Source organism: Gossypium raimondii, chromosome 13 (assembly GCF_025698545.1).
Source record: "Gossypium raimondii isolate GPD5lz chromosome 13, ASM2569854v1, whole genome shotgun sequence".
Lineage (NCBI taxonomy): Eukaryota > Viridiplantae > Streptophyta > Magnoliopsida > Malvales > Malvaceae > Gossypium > Gossypium raimondii.
Genome location: NC_068577.1, coordinates 37,250,194 through 37,274,112, shown reverse-complemented (window position 1 = coordinate 37,274,112; position 23,919 = coordinate 37,250,194). Strand labels below are relative to the sequence as shown.

Here is a 23,919-nt window from a genome sequence, read left to right as displayed (position 1 = left end):
TTGCAAGTTTTTTATTTTAAGTGTCTAAAATAAAAAATTTTATAATTAAATGATAAATAATATAGTTTACCATAAATATTATTTTTTTCGTTTATACATGGAAAAACTCAAATTTTCTTATTTTTTTTCAAAAGGCGGGATGATGAAAAAAATTTACCGTCCAAGCGTACAAGAAGTATTGAACAAACCCAAATTATCAACCAATCTTTCAGATATCGTCTCAAGCTTTATTACTAAATGTGCACGAAACTAAACGGATAAATTTATGGCTCTTTATAATATAGTTTCTGTAAAAAATGAATGTTGATAATGGTAATAAAAGGATTACGAAACAAAACACACATATTTTTACATGGAAACCGTTTCAGGAAAAATAATCATGGGAAGTGGAGAAAAAAATTCACTAATGTAGAATTCGAATGATATAAGAGGAGTTTTGATTACTTCTATTTATAGGTTGAAAAACCTTATTCTAACCAATGTCAAATAGAAAGAGAGAAGTTCTATATGGATTCTACTTATACAATCAATATCAAATAGAAGAAGTGTACTTCTATTCGGATTCCACTTGTGCAACTGTCGCCCCCATAGATCCCCCTATTTTGCCACTGTATTTTATTTTATTTTATTTATTAAACAATAATTTGGGTCACACCACTCTAACAATCTCCACATTGACACAAATTCTCAACAAGCAGGTTCTTCACTATGAACTCTAAACGAACAAGTTCTCCACCTCTTCCACGAAACCCCTTAAGAGGTATTCTTTAACAGTAAACACCAACCAAGTCCAAGCAATGATCAAACTTAGTTATAAGAAGTGACTTAGTCATCATATCTGGAGGATTATCATGAGTACTAACTTTTCTCACAACAATATCACCACGAGCTATAATATCACACACAAACTGATATCGAACATCAATGTGCTTTATTCTCTCATGAAACATTTAATCCTTTGTAAGAAAGATGACACTTTGACTGTCACAAAACACTGTATTGAACTGAAGGTCTTTACATGGTTCACCAAAGAGTCCCATTAACCAAATTGCTCTTTACAATCCTCAGTAATCGCCATGTACTCAGCTTTAGTAGTAGACAAAGCAACTGTAGTTTACAGAGTGACATTCCAACTAATTGCACAACCCCCAATATGAAAAACATACCCTGTGAGAGATATTGTTTTATTAAGGTCTCCAGCAAAATCAGAACCAACATACCCAATAACTCTATCTCTAGTTCTTCCTAACTGTAAGCAAACATTAATAGTACCTCGTAAACATCTGAAAATCCATTGAATTGCTTTCCAGTGTTCTTTACTAGGATTTGACTTGTATCTACTAACTGTAGTAATTACGTATGATAAATCTAGACATAAGCAAACCATACCATACATGAGATATCCCACTGCAGTAGAATATAGAACACGTGACATGTAGTCAATCTCATCATCTGATTAGGAAGACAAAGCTGATGAAAGCCTGAAATGGGCTGCTAATGGAGTACTAACAGACTTGGCATTCTGCATATTGAACGTGCAAAGAACTTTTTCAATGTACCTTTTCTAACTTAGGTACAATTTACATGTTTTTCTATCTCTAAGAATCTCCATCCCAATTATCTTATTTGTTGCTCCCAAATCTTGCATCTCAAATTCTTTACTAAGCTAGGCTTTGACCTTTCTTATCTCTCCTTTATCTTTGGCTGCTATCAAGATGCCATCAACATAGAGGAGTAGATACACAAAAGAACCATCACTATTTTTCTTAAAATAAACACAACTGTTAAAGTTACTTCTTTTGAAATCATGAGTAGTCATAAAAGAATCAAACATCTTGTACCTCCACCTTGATGACTGTTTCAAGCCATAAAGGGACTTTTTCAGCAAGTAAACATAGTCCTCCTTTTCTGAGACTATAAAACCCTCTAGTTGTTCCATGTAAATATCTTCCTCAAGTTCTCCATGTAAGAACACTATTTTTGTATCTAACTACTCAAGCTCCAAATCATACATGGAAACAATACCAAGCAAGACTCAAATAGAACTATGCTTCACGACTAGAGAAAACACATTTATGAAGTCTACACTTGGAACCTGACTATAACCTTTTATAGCCAGCCTTACTTTATATTTGGGTTCTTCAACTCTTGGAAGCCTATTTTTTTCTTTTTGCACACCTATTTACAAAGAACAACCTTTCTACCTTTAGAAAGGTTCACTAGATCCCATGTTCTGTTCTTATGGAATGATTTCATCTCTTCTTGTATGGTAATTATCCAGTTTCTTGAATCTTCACAGCTGACTACCTCGGAATAAGTAAATGGTTCTTGATTTGCATTTATAACTTTAGCCACATTTAAAGCATAAGCAACTAGATCAGCCTCGGATACCTCTTTGGAGGATTAATTTCTCTTTTAGGTCTATTATTGGCAATAGAATATTATGATGACGAAGCAACTCTACTCTGAATTTTTTTACTAACTTGAAAAGTAGACTCTGTTGTAGATCCTAGATTAATCTAAAGCCCCACCTACTTTTATTGGTTTTTATTGGAAGAGTCTTTAAGAGATAAGTTAGGTAGCATATTAGTTTCATAAAAAATAACATCTCTACTAATCACAACTTCTTTAGTTTTTAGGACACCGTAACGTATACCCTTCAACACCATCCTTATAACCAAGAAAAACACATTTAATGGATCTAGGTTCTAATTTCGCATTATCAACATGAGCATACACAAGACATCAAAAAATCTTCAAATAAGAATAATCAGCAGGATTACAGTACCATACCACTTGTGGAGCCTTTTTTTCAATGGCAATGGACGGAGACAGGTTAATAGAAAAATATTCAGTAGAGACTGCTTCAGCGTAAAACGACTTCGATAAACAAGCATTTGACAATATACGTTGAACCCTTTCTATGATTGTTCTATTCATCCATTCTACAATGCCGTTTTACTTTGTAGTATGGCAAACTATCAAGTGTCTCATAATCCCTTTTGATTTGCACAATTTATTAAACTTATCAGAACAATATTTCAAGCCATTATCTTTGCAGAGGTGTTTTACCTATTTTCCTGTCTGTTTTTCGATCATAGTTTTCCAAGCCTTAAATGCGGGAAACACATCACTTTTCTGGTTCAGGAAGAACGCCAAAACTTTTTAGGACAAATCATCAATGATCGTCAACATATAATTAGCGCCACCCCTCGAAGGCATTTTGGATGGTCCCCAAAGATTAGAAAGAATATAATCCAGCATTCCCTTCAAGTTATGGATTCCTCTGGTGAAATGAATGCTCTTTTGCTTCCCAAAAACTCAATGCTTACAAAACTTTAGTTTACTAATAGCTTGTCCATCACGAAGTCCTCTTTAGCTCAATTTTGCCATGTCGTTCTCGCTGATATGCCCTAGATGCATATAACAAATTCTAGTAAAAATCATTATCTGATAAGGAAGGGAAAATCATGTCTGCATCACCAGTAAAAGTAGAATCTTGCAAAACATATAACTTGGCAGTCTTTCTCTACCCTTTCATCACAACGAGGGAACCCTTACTAATATTTAGAACCCCACTTTTAGCTGTGTACTTGTGTCCTTTTGAATCAAGGGTACATAAGAAAATAAAATTCCTCTTCAATCCTGGTACATGTCGTACGCCACTAAGTGCTCTAACGACTCCATCGAACATCTTAATTTTGATTGTGTCAATACCTGTGATTTTACATGAATCATTATGTCCCATAAAAAAACCTTCAGACACTACTTTATATGTTGTAAACCAATCCCAATTGAGACTCATATGGAAGGTTCAACCAGAATCGAGGATCCACTTTTCACTCATTTTAGAGTTATCGATAGAAGCAACTAGGACTTGACCATAACTATTGTCTTTTACAACATCAACTTCATCGATTTGTTTTGGTTGTTTTCCCTTCTGACTTGCAACCTCCCTTTTGATCTTGTTCTACAACTTATAGCTCTTAAACTTAATTTGCACTTTCTTCTTGTACAATTTACAGGTTTTACCTCTATTTGAAGATCTCGATCTACCTTTAGATTTGCGAGGATTTCGTCCATGTGTCCTCTCATGATTATCATCAGTATTTTGTTCTTGTCTCCTACGAACCATGAGACCCACCCTAAGAGTCGGATCCAACCAAAAGATGTTTCATCTTGTTATACGAGGTTGTGAAAGCATAGACTTCATTAACTGCGAGACATTCGTGGCTATACAAAGTTGTATCTCTAAAGGTTAAATAAGACGGGGGCAATGAACAAAGTAGAATTAACCCTAAATCTTCTTTATCATATTGAAACTTCATGGCCTTTAGGTTTAATAGAATTTCTTTAAATGCAATTAAGTGTTCGTGCAGAGACACACCTTCTTCCAAATGATAAGCATAAAGACACTGCTTCATATAGAGCTTGCTAGTTAGGGTTTTCAACATGCATAACTGCTCCACTTTTTCCATAATGTAATGACGGTCTTCTCCTTCATCACATCCTGTAGAATTTCATTCGATAGATGCAGATGTAATCGTGTTAAATCCTTTCGATCTTTATACTTCTTCTTTTCCTTCTTCAATGTCGAAGGCATCTTATCTATCCCTAACAGTGCATCCTCCAAATATGGTATTACGATCCAATAGGAGAATATCATCCTTCAGTGTTGCCATTACCATGATCGAAGTAAGCAACCCGAAAAGCTTTGATACTAGTTTGTAAAAACTAAACATTGATAATGGCAATAGAACGATAGCAAAAGAATAAGAAAACAAAACAAAACAAAACACATAAATTTTTACGTGGAAACCTTTTTGAAAAAAAACCATAAGCAAAAGAGAAGAAAATTCACTAATGTCGAATTCGAATGATACAAGAGGAGTTTCGAATACTTCTATTTATAGGTTGAAAAACCTTATTCTAATCAATGTTGAATTGATGGAGAGAAGTTCTATATGTATTCTACTTGTACAATCAATATTAAATAGAAGAAATGTACTTTTATATGTATTCGCCTACATATTTCCTTATTTTGCCAATGTATTTTATTATTATTAAAAAGAATTTGGGTCACACCACTCTAACAGTTTCTAATAACAATGTATACATATGCAACAACTAAAATATATGACTTTTTTTCAAGTTCAAACACCAACAAAGAATTTCAATGAAAATTGAACCCTTCTTGATATTTTTTTTGTTATATCAATACGAAACACCCTAAAATTTTAAAATTTTGATTTGTTAAATTTTGCCATAACTAAGTATCTTCTTCACTTATTAAGGGCTTTGACTGGGTGTTTTAGGTCATGGGTTCAAATCTAACTCTTGGAAAATTTTGTTATTTTTTCTCCTAGCCCTATCTCTTTTTATTTGGCTTAAATATTAATTTCGTTGAACTTATAACAGAATGATTCTGCTGGTTCAGTGGTAAACTATTAGTTTACCCTATCGTTCTTTGTTTGAACCCTTGCGTGAGCAAAATAGAATTAGTTTTGCTAGTTCCTTAGTGTGCCACCCATGTGGTTGGTGTTTGGATTAAAGTCAAACTTTGGTTAGTTGATAAGTAATAGGAAATCTGTTAAGTTATGATTATTTGAAATTATTTTGATTTTTATTTTCTTTTTTTGAGAAATTCCCTTCCCAAATTACTCACTCACTCAACCATCCATTATCCCATTTTCCCCAAAATTCTTTTTTTACTTTTTCATGTTTTATTTCAATTAGGAGGTTTTTTCTTTGTTCTTTCTTTTTCAAGTTCTTTCTTCAATCTTTCTTTTGGTTTCTTCTTGGTTACTACTCTGTTGGGTACTATTCTCAATATGCATGTTAGTTCTGCATGTGCATTGGGATGAGAAATATGGTTATGTAGGAAGTCTGGGTAGTTTAATCTATCTGTCGTATCTAGTGGCTCAGCCACACGTTTATCCGTTTATAGCAGATTAATGCCTAATGATCTGGCAGCTAAACTAAAAATATTCTGAAAAGTGGCATACAGCCACTAAGTGGTGTGTATGGTTGGATGGGTATTTAATACCCTATATGGTGTGTAGGGATAGCTGAAGATAGTGTGTAGTGTATTGAGGTAAGATTGTAAATCTGCATCCAAATGTTCTTTTTGCTCTGTTATTAAATATGTATGAATGATATTTGAAAGCATGTTTAAAATTAAATATGTGGTTCTCTTTTTTGTTTATATAAGTTACATACTGAACTCGAAAGCTCACCTCTGTCTGTTTACTTTCAGGTAACTCCCAGACTTAGGATGGGTCGATGTGACAGGAGCTCGGTTAAACTTTTCTTTTTGTTAATTATGTTATTTTAAAATATAGTTTACTCTGTTTCGATTTTGTTTGACTGTTTTGAAAATGGGATTGTTTCGTTTTGGACTTTTATTTGCTATTTTAAACCATTTATCGTTCTTAAATCAAAATTTCACTATCAGCAAAACATTAGATTTTCAAAATATGAATCGTGTTTTTCAAACTGATTTTAATTAAGGGTTCCACTGCAAACAAAAGCATTTTGTAAATATTAATTTAGTCGATAGAATTAACAAATTAAGTAAGAAGGATATTTTCACTTAAAATAAAACTGGAATAGTTGTCGATAAAATATAACGTTATTTCTACAAGCCTAAATAATTTATGGATTTTCAAAGAGAATCATGATAACTTCTCTAGATCTGGCCATAACGTATAGGCCAAGTATGGAGTGTTACATTTGGTGTTATCAGAGCCTAAGTTCAAAACTCAGGCTGTGATTTTTTGTTCAGATTTTTGTGAAATGTAACACCCTAAAACTCGGCCTAGAAGTTTAGACAAAATCCTAGAGGTTACATTGGCCACCAAAAGTGGCAGAGACAAAAACTTTAATTCAAACCAAGAAAACCTTTTTGTTTATTATGTTTGAAACAATATTAAACCATCGTCGAACATTCGGAAATAAAATCTACAATTTCTAAAGTTCAGTCCAAATAACACCTTACAAAAGTCCAGCATAAAAACTTTTACCACTGTTTATATAATCGTTTTACAAACCCACTTAAAATTAACTGTATAAAACTTATGAGATTTTACTTAAATCGAAGCAAACCATATCTTTCTGAAACCTCTGGTATGCCGAGTCCAACTCCAAAACACGAAAAGTACCTGAAAGGAAAGACGCTATAGAGATGAGCTACACGAGCTCAGTGTGAATCCAAAACAGGAATAGATTGTAAAAGGTGGAATGACACCATAAATACTTTAGACAAGCATATGTATAGAAATATCACTTACGAAAGTCTCAATTGGTATGTCAAATACAATATCGAACCACAGAAATGATGATCCAACCATACGCAATAATCAGAACATTTTACATGACATTAACTATATTGTCAATAACCAAAAGTTCACACAAACAGCCAGAATGTTCTGACAAACAAACGTATATTTAGATGCGAACGAATGCACAAGTCAAAATCCCATCCCGCCAACCAAACACCACTTTGTCCATCCAACAAACCACCTAAGGGATATGGTAGGCCCGTCCACCATGCACACCACATTGAACAATAATAGGTTCATCCACCTTACACACCACAACGTGCAACTATGCCATTTGAGTAACTGTATATAGCTAAGCTAGTATACTTATAGGATAGTGCGGTAAACCGCTATACAAAAGTATCATAGTTAAAACTGCTAAGTTTGTCTTCCTTCTCTTCATAGCCAGATCCCAAAATTTTTATGCTATGCAACAATGCATACATTATACAGACAACATTCAGAAACAGACTAACATTTCCAGTTGAATAGATTCAAATTTGATTACTCTTGTATTCTAATATTTAGTTACGACAACAATAACAAACTCATACTTATTCATCACATAAACGAGTAAATAAATTAAAGTCCATAAACACATATATATACACGAACCAAACTAAATTGAGTCCCAAACACACTTATCGAGGCCTGCTAGAGGGTCAGATTACACAGAAACATAAAACAAACAGTTTATGACTCAAAACATAAATTCTACAAAATAGGGCCACATGGTCGTGTGCCCCGACCATGTGGAAGTGTCTAGGCCGTGTGGAGGCCTACACGCCCATGTGGAGGAGACACACGCCCGTGTGACCAAGTTACACGATCGTGTGACTAGCCTGCAGAACTCATTGTCCAGAAATGCAAAAAATAAAGAGTAGAGGAGACACAGCCGTATGGAGATCTCATACGTCCGTGTAGGTACACATGCCCATGGACCACCCATGTGCGGCACAAGCTCATGTACCCACCCGTATGGTCACAAAACCACACTGAAACAACCTAGAATTCGTGTTTTTGACACCAAAATGATCCCATACATTGGAAATCCAGAAATATACTGAAATATGCAGAATATCATGAAATCCATCAATAACTTAACACTTAAAATCAACAGTATTGGAAACATACCTTAAATCAAAATTGCAAACAATAAGGATTAACAGCTTCACCTCCACAAAACTACTCTGACTCACATTTGATTACACGAAACACAAAGGGCAATCTCCTTAGGCGAAACGATAAATAAAAAATTACGTAAAACAGAAGAAGAAAGAACAAATGAAATTAAAATTGGAAAGAACAGAAAAAGAGGAATGATGGGGAAGAAAAAGAAAAAGTGAAGAAGAACTTGAGCTTTATTTTTCTATTTTAAAAAAATAACTTCTCCTTTTAAAATAAAATGAAATAACATAAAAACATAAATATCAAAAACACTAGTAGGGATTCGAACACGAGACCCAGAGATACACTAACACACAACTAACCACCAGACCAGTAAGCCCATTCTGACATTAAAATGCGAAACTGAACCCAAACGTTTAATCCACTCACTGACCCTAACCACAAACCTCAAAATTTCTAACCTTAGATTCTGGGATGTTACATGAAAAGTGTTTTTCGAACAAAAATTAATTTCTGTTTAAAATCTAAAAAGAAGTTTATAGAATGTCGAGTCTTCGACGCTGATCTTGTAAGTACTTTTACCTTAGCTAAACTTTTAGTTTAGAAAAGCACTATGATATTAGAAGTACTTTACTATAGTTAAAGATTATAACTCTGTGAAATTTTCTAATAAAATTCTGGACATAAAATATCTAGTAACAAAACTTCAAAACTGATATAAATATTCTGGTAATGCAGATAATATACAATGAGTACACGTGGAACATATAGAAGAGGTACTCGAGGGTGCAGCGGGTGCCAAAGAGGGGCTCCAACTAACTCATCCTCGGTGGGCAATATGCGCAATCTGGATATGAGCGAGACTTAGGGTATTCCTACTGCTGAGACAATGGCTCAGACTTAGATAGCTAGGGATGACACATTGTCCAAGCCATGTTGAGAGTGCTTGAGAGGGTCATTAGGACCCCTTTTGGATCGGGTAGCAGAAGGTCGGTAATTGAACAAATATTATCCAATGAAGCAGAGGTATTTAGGGGCATCATTGGGGTCGTCCTGACCGTGGCTGAATATTGGTTGGTGGCCACAATAAGGATTATGAATTATATAAACTGCACTCTTTAGTATAAATTAAAGGATGTATTGTCCTTACTTCTCGATAAAGTTTACCAATGGTGGTTTGGAAGCACGAAAATTTACACATTTTTACATACCTTTTTTTTAACTTAAAATCATACTGTTTCGCTAAAATTCTTGTCAAAAAATAATTAATTTTTACAAAATAATTAAAGTACACTAAAAATATGAACATGTTGAATTTTAGTTAATTTTATAATTAATTTTGATGAATTTTGGTTATTTTAGACAGATTTGCACAAAAGGCGAAAAATGGCTCGGCAGACACTGCTAGAAGCACAAAATCGAGAAGCAATTTGAAGTATCGAGGGAAACTAAATTTTAGCCTAAGACGGTCCAAAATTATATGTATTAATTCATCATATAATTAATTTTAATTTATATGCAATTTAATTTGGGTTAATAAATTATTATTAATTAATTATGAAAATGTGGTCCACTTGAACTGAACCGAGTGAACCGAACCGACCAATAAATGGACAGCCCAAAAATAGTCCCAAGAGCCTACCCAAATCAGCTTATTAGCTGATTATTTAAGCTTACAAAGAGGCCCTTGAAGACTTGTTCAACTTGCATTCAAACCCCTCCACAGTTGGTGGCTTTATAGATTTACCCCAAGCCTAAATTAGCAAAGTTGAAACTATCAACCTTGCCACATGTGTGGCCGGCCAAGGGAGGGCTCTTTGGCTGATAATTTTAGCTATTTTTAGCAGCCCTCCTCAGCTATAAAAACCCCCTTAGGCTGGTCATTTTAAAAACACACCTTAAGCATTCACATCTTTCCTCTCTTTTCTCCACTTTCTCTCTTCTTTTCCATTCCAAAATTCCCTTGCTCTCTTGCCGATTTCTCCTTTTAGGAAAGGGGCATTAATCAGCTATTTGGAGCAGCAATTGAGTTTTCATAGTAGCCTTGGTCAACGAGGACAACAGAGAAGGAAGAATGGAACAACTAGTCAAGCCACGGAAAAACACCAGATTTGATTCTTGTTCCCTATTTTTTTTAATTTTTGTTGTTGATATGTTGAACATATCTATGAATATTTATGTTGTTGGAATGGTTAATTTAATCAATTTAGCTTGAATTTAATTTGTGTTAGGTTGATGCATTTTGTTTGTTAAAATTATTAAAATTGTGTTTATGTTGTTATAGGCCTCGGTTAGATGCTTGATTAAGTAAAATCATGACTAAGTTATTCTTGCATTACAATTGTTAGGTAACTAATGAATTAATTATTTAAATGGATTGAAATTGTAATTAATGGACACAGTACTTAATCAGTGCATGTTTAATCATCTAAGGTAGCTGAGGGTTAGATTAGCAACGTATCTGACGATACATTTGCCTTGCATAACTTGTAAGATTATTGTGATTAAAATGTTTCAAGGTAAGGATACTGTGTTACCTCACATAGTCTTTTATGTGCTTATTAAATCGAGTTAATTGTTTAAATTGACATAGGGATATGTACAAGAGATTATTTAGATTTAATAAATATGTATGTGCAATAACATATTTACCTATTAAGATTTGTTTAATCCGTTGAATTGAAATAGGGATATAGTCAAGAGATAAATAGATTTTGGTAGGTAAGTATGTTCATAAGTTAGCAAATTATCGAGTTGCCGTGAACTTATTTGCAACAATATAAACATGAGTTTAATAATTCTAAGTTAAGAAATGTAATTAATCTAGCACAATTATGTCATCTTGATTAAAATCGTATTTTGAATTCATGCATTTGAAATTTATTTATTTAGTTTACTTAGTTTAAAATCTTAATTTTTAATCACCCTCTTCAAACAAAATATTTCTTCACCAAAGCGTTTTAAATAGTATTCATAAATAATTCTTTTCACAGTCCCTGTGGGTACGATAACTCGACATTTACTTGTCACTTTATTACTTATTGCGATTGTGTACACTTGCACATTTCCATCATTCCGTGGTTGACAATTGAGGAGGGTATTCAGCTTGAGCGGATTACTTGAGATTACTTTTGGAACACCTTATAGAACAAGTACGTGGGGATGAGTTATGTTGAGGTCTGTAGATGTGAGTTTATAGGGCTAACCTAGGGAGATAGGACTGTGGCCGAATATGAGGGCAAATTTTTTAGGTTGGAAAGATATGCTCATGGGTTGATGGTGACTAACTACAATAAGAGTATTTGGTTTGAGGAGGGCTTACGTTATTACATTAAGGTATTGATGGCTCCTAAGAGGGAGCAAGTCTTCGAAACTCTGGTGGAAAATGCTAACATCACTAACGATATAAAGCATGTGAAGCGTGAAAAGAGAGCGAAAGAGAGGGTTCAGAGTATGAAAAAGAGTGATTCGGGCCCTTCTAGCTCTGTTCAATGGGCTAAGAAATATGCCAACTTTGATGAGCCTCTGCGGGTTAAGGATTGTGGTAGGTCCCATCCGAGCGAGTCTTGGAAAAGGTTGAGAGCTTGTTTACAATATGAGTCTATAGAGCACCGTGATAAGGATTGTTCGGTTTGAGTTTGGTTTAGCCTTAAATGGGAGTTCAACAGCCTCCTAAAGGTCGTGGGTAGGCCAGAGGTGGTAATGGTTTGGGTAAGAGTCAGAAAGCACTGAGTAGAGGTGCAAATTAGATTGAGGCTAGGCAGCTTGCTTTAGTCTATGCAGTAAGGCACTATAAGGATAAAGACACTTCTAATGTGATAGCCAGTATGTTATCTATTAATTATGATGCATATATTGCATTGATAAATATTTGCTCAACACACTCATATATAGCTAGTTTTATTTCTGAAAACCTGGAATTGTTGTCGAGACTACTTCTAGTAAGGTTTTTGTAATTAGTCCATCGGGTCAGTCGATACGAGTTAATAAGATTTATAGGTGTCTGCTAGAGATAAAAGGTGTTGTGCCTCTGGCTAATCTGATGGAGTTACTGTTCGGAGAGTTTGATTTGGTACTGGGAATTGACTAGCTCGTAGAGCATCGAGTCAGCTTAGGCTGTACTACTAAAAGGGTAACTCTAAGATCTGAGAATGATATGGAGATTATCATGATTGACGAGCATCAAGATTACTTCTCTACTGTGATCTCCGCTCTTATAGCTGAAAAGTTAGTTCGAAAAGGGTGTGAGGCATTTCTAGCTTTTGTGCATAATTTGAGTTCCATTGAATCACTTTTTAGGGATATTCAAACAGTTAGAGAATTCTTGAATGTCTTTCCTAAGGAATTGTTAGGTTTGCATCCGGATAAGGAGGTTGAGTTCAGTATTGAGATTTTACCGAGCAAATCTCTAATGCCTATTGCTCCCTACCGCATGGCACCGAAGGAGCTTATGAAATTGAAAGCACAACTTCAGGAAGTTCTCGATCAAGGGTTCATTAGACTTAGTGTGTCTCTGTGGGGAGCACCAGTTTTGTTCATGAAAAAGAAAGATGGTACTATAAGGATGTGTGTAGATTACCATCAGCTGAATAAATTGACGGAAAAGAATAAGTACCCACTTTCGAGGGCTGACGACATGTTCGATCAATTTTATGGGGCTTCTGTATTCTCAAAAATTGATCTTCGTTCTTGGTACCATCAACTATAGGTTAAAGAGGTTGATGTACATAATACTACCTTTAGGACTCATTATGGTCACTACAAGTTCCTAATCATGCCATTCAGTTTGATGAATGCTCTGGTTGTATTCATTAACCTTATGAATCAGGTTTTCCAACTGTATTTAGCTCAGTTTGTCGTGGTTTTCACCAATGATATTCAGGTATACTCTAAGACAGAGAATGGTCATGATGAACATCTTAGAGTAGTTCTGCAGATACTCCGTGAGAGAAAGCTCTATGTTAAGTTGAGCAAATTTGAGTTCTGGTTAAAGGAGGTAACTTTTCTAAGACATGTGGTTTCTACCAAGGGAATTCGAGTCGACCTTAAAAAGATTAAGGCTGTGCTTGAGTGAAAACAACTTAGGAATGTGTTAAGATCTGCAGCTTCCTCTGTTTAGCAGGATATTATCAGAGATTTGTTGAGGCGTTCTCATTTACCACACTCCTCTAACTAAGTTGCATAAAAATACACCGTTTGTGTGGACCAATGAGCAGAAATCATACTTTGAGAAGCACAAGTCTGTTTTGAATTAGGTAGTTGTTCTGATATAGCCTGAATCTGGTAAAGAATTTATGGTTTCTAGTGATGATTCTTACTTCGAGTTGGGTTGTGTTACGATTTTGAATTGGTTGCAGTTATCTTCACTTTAAAAATCTGAAGGTACTATCTATGTGGTGAGAGGTGTATCACTTACACTAATCACAATAGCCTCAAGTACCTCATTACTCAAAAGGATTTGAATCTTAGGCAACATAGATGGGTTGAGTTGTTTAAGGACTATGCCTGCACTATTGAGTATCATCCTGGTAAGGCCAATGTTGTGGCCAATGCTCTTAGTCATAGCTCAATGTTTGATTTGAGGGCGATATTTGCTCGCCTAAGTCTGTTTGACGACGGAAGCCTATTAGCCGAGTTGTAAGCTAAACTGACTTAGATTGATCAGATTTAGGTTAAACAGTTAGTGGATGGTTCTCTTATTCTTCAATTTTGTCAGGTTGAGGAAGGTAGTACTTCTGATTTTGGGCTGAATAATGATGGGGTTCTATGTTTCCAATGACAGGTTTGTGTGCCTAACGATTCTAAGTTGAGGTAATCTATTCCGCAGGAAGCGCATAGTAGCTCCTATGTTATGCACACCGACGAAAATAAGATGTATCAGGATATTCATGAGTTATACTAGTGGCCCAATTTGAAACGTGAGATAACTGACTTCATCTCTCATTGTTTGACGTGCCAACAAGTTAAGGCTAAGCACCAACTGCCTTTGGGTTTGCTTCAATCTGTTAAGATTCCCATTTAGAAATAGAAATGTGTGACTATGAACTTCGTTAGTGGGTTGCCCTTAACACCCACTAAAAAGGATTCTGTTTGGGTCATCGTGGATCGTTTGACCAAGTCTGCTCACTTCCTTTGGGTTTGGACTGACTATTCTCTGCAGAAATTGGCTAAGCTATACATTTTCGATATCGTTTGACTGCATGGGGTTCCAGTCTCGATTACACTAATAGGGACCCTTGTTTCACTTCTCGATTTTGCAAGAAACTTCATGAGGCTCTAGGTACTCGGTTGGACTTTAGTACTTAGTTCCATCCTCAAATTGATGGGAAATCTGAAAGAGATTCAGATTCTAGAGGATATGTTACGGAGTTGTGTAATTGACTTCTGAGATAGCTGGGAAGAGTTTTTGCCACTGGCTAGGTTCGCTTATAATAACAACTTTCAGTCCAATTTTCAGATGGCACCTTACGAAGCTTTGTATGGTTGTAAGTGTCGTGCACTTTTAAGTTGGGCTGAGTTGGGTAGGAGGCAAATTTTGGGTCCTGCGTTGGGTTATAAGACTAAGGACAATTTTAGACTGATTCGGGATCGTCTTAAGGTAGCTTGTGATAGACATAAGTCATATTCAGATATGAAGATGAAAGATATCGAGTTTTTTCTGTGGGTGACCAAGTCTTTCTTAAGATATCTCCATTGAAGAAAGTTCTTCGGTTCAGACATAAAGGCAAGTTGAACCCTAGGTTCATTGGGCCATATCAGATTCTAAAATGTGTTGGATCGATCGCTTATCAGTTAGAGCTACCTTCAGAGTTAAATTATATTCATGATGTGTTATATGTCTTTATGTTGATGTGGTATCAGTCTAACCTATCTCATATTGTATCGGTTGAGGAGATTGAGGTAATACCAGAATTTACCTTCGAGGAGGAACTGATTTAGATTATGGATTGAGACGTTAAGGTCTTAAGGAGGAATTCCATTCCTTCGGTTAAGGTTCTGTAGAAGAATCATGGAACTGAGATTCGATTCAATTCGACAACAATACTCGCATCTGTTTAAATCAGGTAAAATTTCGAGGCCGAAATTTCATTTAGGTGGAGAGTTGTAATGCCTCAAAATTTTAAAATTTTGTTTTGCTAAATTTTACCATAACTAAATATCTACATTAGTGGTTAAATGCTTTGATTGGGTGTTTGAGGTCATGGATTCAAATCTCACTCTTGGAAAATTTTGTTATTTTTGCTCCTAGCCCTATATCTATTTATTTGGCTTAAATATTAATTTCATTAAACTTGTGACAAAATGAGCTTGCTGGTTTAGTGGTAAGGTGTTAGCCTACCCTATGGCTTTGTGTTCAAACCTTTATAGGAGCAAAATAGAATTATTTTTGCTAGTTCCTTTGTGTGTCGCCCATGTGGTTGGTGTTTGGATTAAAGTCAAACTTTGGTTAATTGATAAGTAATAGGAAATCTATTAAGTTAGGATTATTTATTTTAAATCTATTTTATTTTCATTTTTTTTATTTTTTTGAGAAAATCCCTCTCCAAATTACTCACCCGCTCAATCGTCTATTATCTCATTTTCCCCAAAAATTTTCTTTTTGCTTTTTCACGTTTTTTTCAATTAGGAGGTTTTGTTCTTTTTCTTCTTTGTTCTTTCTTTTTCAAGTTCTTTCTTCAATCTTTCTTTTGGTTTCTTTGTGGTTACTCCTGTGTTGGGTACCATTCTCAATATGCATAGTGGTTCGGTAAGATTTTGTGTTATTTGTGAATCTTATTGTGGTTATTTCGAAGTAGAGTCTTTGGGTTAATCGTTTTGTGTTCTAGTAGGAGAAGTTGCTGAGGTGAACGATGTCTTACAAATGATTTGGGTGTTTTGGAGAACTGTTGAGATCGCTTGGGTAAGTGATTGAACACTCGAAAGGTTAATTTTCGGTTTAGTCATGTGTATTTTAGTATCTATGACCAAATAAGTTCTTGAAAATTAGTTTTACATTGCTAAATTGATCATTTGAATGACGTTTTTAGGTTTTGGAAGTCTCATGGTTGCATTTACATCAAAATCAGATCAGGTGTGTAATGAAAACCCAAGAAAACGATGAAAGCCAAATTTTGGAATTGTTGATGCCAGACGACTATGTGACAGGCCGTATGTGACACACAATTGTGTGACAGTCTTTGTATGCCACACGGTCTAGGTCAATTTGGCCGTGTAGTCCCAAATTCTAAAATTTTTCCCTAGAGCTGCATTCGTTGTATGAATTGAATGTGGGCCTCCTGCAGTGTCCATATGATACAAACTAGGTGATAATGCATGATTTCTGATGTTCTGTTTGCGTTGAATTCGATTTATTTATGCATGACTAATATTTGATATGCTCAATATGATCTGTATTATGATAAGTATGAACTGTGTTATGATAAGTATGACATGTATTATGATAAGTTTGATCTACATCTTTTATAAATGCATGTATGTCATATACATTTCTAACATATGTTAGTTATGCATGTGCATTGGGATGGGAAATATGGTTATGGAGGAAGTGTGGGCAGTTTAATCTATCTGCCATATCTGGTGGCTCAACCACACGTATATCTATTTCTGGTGGATTAACACCTAATGATCTGGCAGCTAGACTGCAAATATTCTGAAAAGTGACATACAATCACTAAGTGGTGTGTAGGGCTAGATGGGTAATTAATACCCTATATGGTGTGTAGGGATGGACAGAGATGATGTGTAGCAAATGGGGGAAAGATTGTGATTCTGCATATGATATGTTCTATTTTTTCTTTATTATAAAATATGTCATAATGATATTTGAAAGCATGTTCGAAATTAAAATATGTGGTTATGTTTTTTTTTTTGTTTATATAAGTTACACACTGAGCTCAAAAGCTCACCTCTGTTTGTTTACTTTCAGGTAACCTCCAAACTTAGGACGGATCGGTGCAATGAGAGCTCAGTTAAACATTTTCTTTTGTTAACTATGCTATTTTAAAATCTGGTTTACTTTGTTTTTGTTTTGTTGGACTGTTTTGAACATTTTGGGACTATTTGGTTTTGGACTTTCATTTGATGTTTTAAACCATTTATCATTTTTAAATCAAAATTTCACAATCAACAAAACATTGGATTTTCAAAATATGACTCGTGTTTTTCAAACTGATTTTAACTAAGACTTCCGCGGCAAACAAGAGCATTTTGTAAATATAAATTTAGTCAACAAAATTAACAAATTAAATAAGAAGGATATTTTCACTTAAAATAATCCAAAATAGTTTTCGTTAAAATCTGGCGTTATTTCTACAAGCCTAAATAATTTCTGGGTTTTCAAAGAGAATCATGATAACGTCTCCAGATCTGGTTATAATGTCTAGGCCGGGTTTAGGGTGTTACACAATATCCCAAATATTAGTGAGGATATGGGAAAAAATAACATGAATAGACTCAATCTATGCTTGTGCAAATATTTGTATGATAAAAAGAATTCACGATACTTGTAACACCCTAAAATTTTAGTACAATACATTTTTTCTAAGAGTGTATATAGTGGAGTTTTTGAGAAAATACAAAACAAGTTTGTTAAATGAATTTTCTTAAGGAATTAATAAGATATTTGGGAAAGAAAGTTCAGAAAGATAAATGAATTTAAAATTTCGAAAAAATTAAATTAAGATTTGGAGAAAACACGAGGTTCGAATGCAAAATTACTATAAGAAGAAAATTTTGGTTTAATAACTATTGTTTTGTATAAACGAGACATAGAGTAGATATATTAGTATTTGAAATTTCAAAATTAAGGAATGAGTTAAGATGAATAGAAGTGAAAACTATAGGGATTAAAAGTGTAATTATGCCATGAAAAGGATGGTAGAAGGATTTATGAAGTGATAATAATAATTGATAAGAGTTTTTGGATTAAATCTTGTGATTTAATATCGACTAGAGGTGTTCATGGGCCGGGCCGGGCCGGGCGTAAAAAAAGTTTCAGCCCGCGTCCTAGTCCCGGGACCTGCCCGGCCCGAAATATGGGCCTGAAATTTTGTCCAAGCCCGGTCGGGGAAAATTCCTAAGCCTGAGCCCGGCCCATTTTTTTAATAAACACTAAAAATTTATTTTAAAAACAAAAAAGGTATTTTAAAAATATTTTAAAATAAAAAATAAAAATATATATTTATTATATTCGGGCCGGGCTCAGGCCAAAATAGTGGTGCTCGAGGCCTAAAAACGGGCCTCGTTTTTTGCCGAAACCCATATTTTGGGCCTATATTTTTACCCGAACCCTCCCATATTTCGGGCAGGCCATTGGGCCGGGCCGGGTTGCCTGGCCCATAAACACCTCTAATATCGACCCTTGAAATTCATTAATGGCAAAGTGGTAATTTCACAAGAAAGTGGGTGTAAAAGCTAATCTAGATTATTGGATTTAAAATTTCATTTGTAATCTTAACCCTTAATTAGGTGAAGTCTTGCAATTTTGAAGAATTATTTATAGCCTTGAATAATTTGACTATTGACTAAATATGAGCTATTGGATGTGGAGGCTTTAATGGGAGCTTATATATCATATTATGAGATGCAAATAGGAGAAGTTTCCCCATTTCCCTTGTAAAAATCAGAAGCAACAATCTGGAAGAGAAAAACTCCCCCTTTCTCCCGTTTCTTTCATCCTTGTCATCTCCGTTCATCACATTTGAACACTAGGTGAGATTCTTGTTATAAAATTACATATACCTACGATAAATATTCATAATAAATTTTTGAGGTGTGACACATGTATTTTAAAGTTTTTTTTATGCTTTTAGGGTATAATAAAGTTTTAAAATATCCACTCGAAGTAGTAAATTTATTTATAATGATAAGTTTCTTAAATAGTTAACTATCGCCCCAAATTGCGTCATTACATGATATTTTTCATTAAATATCATGTCTTTTTAGAGCATAACTATTGACATAAATTGTATTAAATAACATTATTCTCATTTAATTAATGGTATAATAACACGAGAAAAACTTTTTAATATATATTTATTAATGTACTAACACAACTAATAAATAGTCTAATGTTTGGTAGATAAATTAAAAGGCATGTAATTAAATATTTTACTTTGTTTGTTATAGTATTAAACAAATAAAACGTAAGTATTATTTTATTAAATATCTATTTTACCCGTAATAAAAGTAAATTCTGAAAAAAAAAAAGTCTCGTTTTTGCTCAATCTAGAGGTGATCATGGGTAGGGCTATCCGGCCCTGCCCGAAAAATAGGAGGATTCGGATAAAAATATAGTCCCGAAATATGGGTTTGGGCAAAAAAACGAGGCCCATTTAAAAAACGTCTCGGGCCTCAAGTAAATCTTTTTGGCCCGGCCCGGCCAGGCCCGACCCGAATTATTTATTAAATAAATATATTTTTTATTTTTAATCAAATATACTTTTTTAAAATTTAATATGCTATTTTCTTTTTAAAATATGCTATTTTGGTGTTGTAAAATTTAATATGGGCCGGACCGGGTCGGGCTCAGGCTTAGCAATTTTCTTTCGGATCGGGCTTGAATAAAATTTTAGGCCCATATTTCGGGCCGGGTCTGGGCCTAGAAAATGGGCCTAAAATTTGTCTGTGCCTGGCCCAACCCGGCCCATGATCACCTCTAGCTCAATCAAATGATTTTATTATAAATTAAAAACAAAAGTTCAAATAAAAACACAAACCAACGAGCAAGAAATGTGAACACCGTAGATGAGTCACAACACCACACATGCTCAAGAAAAGAATACACGAAGGCAGTGAGCTAGAAAGATCAGTGAGCTAAAAAAATACATCACACATCCATGAAAGGAGCAAAAAAAATGAACATTAAAGAGCCAAGCAAGATCATGAGAAAGCCCCATTTTAACGAAGTCCATCTACAAAGCAATTCAAAACAAACTTGGTATTAGTATGGATGGAATCCACTTCTCTAATTTCTTTTCGATCAGACTCAATGAGTCAATATCTTGGGAAAAAAATCAAAAGTAAAACATCTAGGTTAGCTGACTTCGACTGAGCTTAACTTTTAATACTCGTGTTTTTACAAATCAATCATATGATAGATAAAATATCAGGTGTTGTGCTAATTCTTTTATCTTTTAACCAAACAAGGCGGTATTTTCAAAGGTTGTGTTGGAATTATAATACCTGTTAAGTCTTTACATGACACTACTATTTAAGATGTGTCATTTCAACATAATTTTTAATATAAAAATATATATTCTGAAAAATATAAATAAAATATTAATCTAAATAAAATAGTCTCACTAAAAATATCAAACCTTAGTGTCCATCGTTTGACATCTAATATATAAAAGCCCGTTAACTAAGCTTAATCCAATGGGCTTATCACTTAACTTATTTATTTATTCATAAATAATAACTTATTTTATAAAATAAATTATAAAAATAGTTATTTTGTTTGCTTCATAATAAATTTTAGTTATTTATGTTTGAAATATTATGTTTTAGTTACTTATTTTTTTATTTTCTTACAAAGTGTCACTCTGCCGTTGAATTCTGTTACTTTCCTAATGATAATCCTACATAATAGTTCAAATGAGTTTTAAATAACACCTTAAATATTCAAACTGAGATGAGAATAAATTTTTAATTAAATAAATTTGGAAAAAAATAAGGAGTGACTTTCTCACAAATTAGTATTCCCCACCTCTCCTCACTATGACATTCTTCCCACACAAATTCCCCTAAATAAACGAAAATTACTCGTTCCATATCTCCAATCTCTCTCTCTCTCTCTCTCTCTCTCTCTCTCTCCTCTTTTGTTTTGTTTTCTTCACTTTCTGCATCAAACATCTTCCTCTGTCTGGCATAACTAAATCCTTGCCGGGAAAAAAGATATCCTGACGGCAACCGAGTGCGAAGGACCTAGTCTCCTCGAACAATACCAATGCTTGGATTTTTTATGATTATGGTTTGTTAGATGACATTCATCTTCCCTCACTTAACCCTTCTGCCCTAATCTGGTCATCTCCCTCCCTTACTTGTTCTACTCCTCTCAGGTTCCTCTTTTCTCCCTTTTTCTTCATTGCTTATGAACTTTAAAGTGGCATGGAATTCATTACTAGTTGTAAACATCATGTTAGATTAGCTCAGCATTCAAGTGGGCAAAAATTCTAAGGAAGGATTTTTCTAACATTATAGTACTCAAAAGTAATGATCTTTTTAGAACTTTTGTAGTTTTGCTTCCAGTTTGTTATCTGTTTAGCCTTATATTTTATCATTATGTTTAACAATGGACTAACACCACGTTTGGTTGGATGGAATTGCTATTACATTCCACCCTAATTCTGCGCGCTACAGTAAAGCAGCCGTTTGGTTCACCGTTTAGGTGATTCCACGGAATTGCTATTACAGGGGCATTCCCTCAGCTCACGGAATTGCTACAGGGGTTGGGGTCTGAATACCTATTCACCACCCTACCGTTTAAGTTTTTAGACCAAAATAGCCTGCCTCTCTTCTTCCCAAAATTCACTCCAGATTTATTTTCCTCCCCAAATCAAGCATCCATTCGCCCTTCATCTTCATCTCCTACGTTTTCTTTTTCTCTTTTTTCCCGATTCGTTTTAGTTAAAGTTCTTTCATCTTCATCTCCCCAAATATTGTAAGTTCGGTTGAGACATTTTCTGCTCAACTTTTCTTTTCCCCTTTCTGTCACGTTTTCTTATTCTTGTTTACACGAATTGATGCAGTGAAATCCAGAAGTACCAGCAAAGTTCTGAGAACTCCTCATCAGGAAACTGCCTTTCTAAAGGCTCGTTCGTGAAATTGCCCAAGACTTTAAGGTAATACTATTAAATTACTGCTTCTTTTTCTTTTATGTTTAATTATTGTAAAGAAATCAAAACTTAAGCACAAAGTATGGTTACGGTTATGGTTATATAAGATAAGAATGTTTGCATTTCATGAAGATGGATGATAAAAAAAATGGTCTTCTTTTTTGTTGATGGTTTGTTTGCATCTTTGTAATTACATGAACCATACATCAGCTCAGCAATTTTTGACCAAACAAAAGTAGAATTTTGAGGGTGAGGAACATCCAAAAACCTTCTTACCTGTAAGTATATAGGCTTTAAATACAAGCCACCAGTAAAGAAGCTAAATTGGAAAAGGGAAAAAGGAAAAAAAATCCATATGTTTTGAAGAGGCAGGCAGGCAGGCAAGCATGGGTTGTGAGATTGGTCGAGTCATTTGATGTCAGCTAAGTTGTAGTTGATGTAAGGCAGGCAAGCATGGTTAGTATTGTTGTAGTATTTACTATATTAATCTATGGTTTCGAAATTTGTTTTAACTGCCTTTTCTGTTCATATTTTTGGTGAGCATTTTTGGTTTGTTGATAGGAGTGCTTCTGCTGTAAATTGATGGAAGAAATATAGTGTTCTTTTTCTCTTTTTTTGGTCTTTTGTTGATATTGGCAATTTGATTTAGGAGGTGAATGGAAAGAGTTTAATGACATCTACTGACATCACCAAATTTTAAGAAAAACTCAGGAAATCATTAACGTCTATTGGTTATAATTGCATGATCATTTGTAAGGATCATACAAAACCGTAGTTTTCTTTTGTTGGCGAGCAAATGTGTTGCATAGAATGTTCTAATTCATCTGTAGGATTTTTCATTTATGTTTTGTCTCTTGTATGCGCACATAAAGGGTGACGAGGATATAATTTGAAGGTTTTGAAAAGTTTATCGTAGATTTCTTTTGTGAACTATGTTTTACAAGATTTATCTTATTGCATTATTTGACTAAATACGTGCAGGTATGAGCCATTATCCTTTCTCTTAGGCAAGGAGTACTTTCTTCACAGCTACGGTCCAATATATGCTCTTTCAGCTGATGTTGTTGCAAGTTTGGTTGCTCTAAGAAACGACAGGTACTATTAATGATTTCATATCTAATCCATAGTTATCTGTTAAATCGATTCCCTCTGTTCTTTATGTGTCTTGTTGGCGTCTTGTCTATATTTGGGTCATAGATTTTGACTTGCTGACAATGTTGGTTTTGTATATTCGGCAACTGTTTGGGCAAGAGATTATTGAAATGTTTCTTTGTGATCGTATCTGGATTTTGGGCTATTTTTCTTTTTCTTATATTTTGTGGTTTTACTGAGTTTGCAGCGGCAAGAGACAATGTTGGTTTTACTCGTGTTTGTGCAAAGTACTGTGTGAAGTGTATATGTTGGTGCATTTAATTAAATAAGTTGGTTCTTTCACATGCCAGATTCATTATCTTGAATGGGAGTCTTCAAATGATATGGAAGACTGCTTTGGGGAAATATACGAAGATTATCGAAACCATTTTTAAATTTAAAAAAAACGGGGATCGACTTTTAAAATGAAAACGGGAGTCGCCACCGATCCTTTATTGAGGTGTGATCGACTCACCTTGAAAATAATTTTGGTCTGCGAAATCTGA

At 34.5% G+C, this 23,919-nt stretch overlaps 1 long non-coding RNA gene across 1 annotated transcript; it reads left to right on the top strand.

Annotated features, from left to right (window-relative positions):
• Positions 1 to 21,175: 21,175 nt before the first annotated feature.
• On the top strand, positions 21,176 to 23,716 carry LOC105783984 (uncharacterized). The gene is made up of 3 exons (XR_001130308.2): positions 21,176 to 21,505; positions 22,196 to 22,288; positions 23,264 to 23,716. It is a non-coding gene; the product is annotated as an uncharacterized LOC105783984 (long non-coding RNA).
• Positions 23,717 to 23,919: the final 203 nt, after the last annotated feature.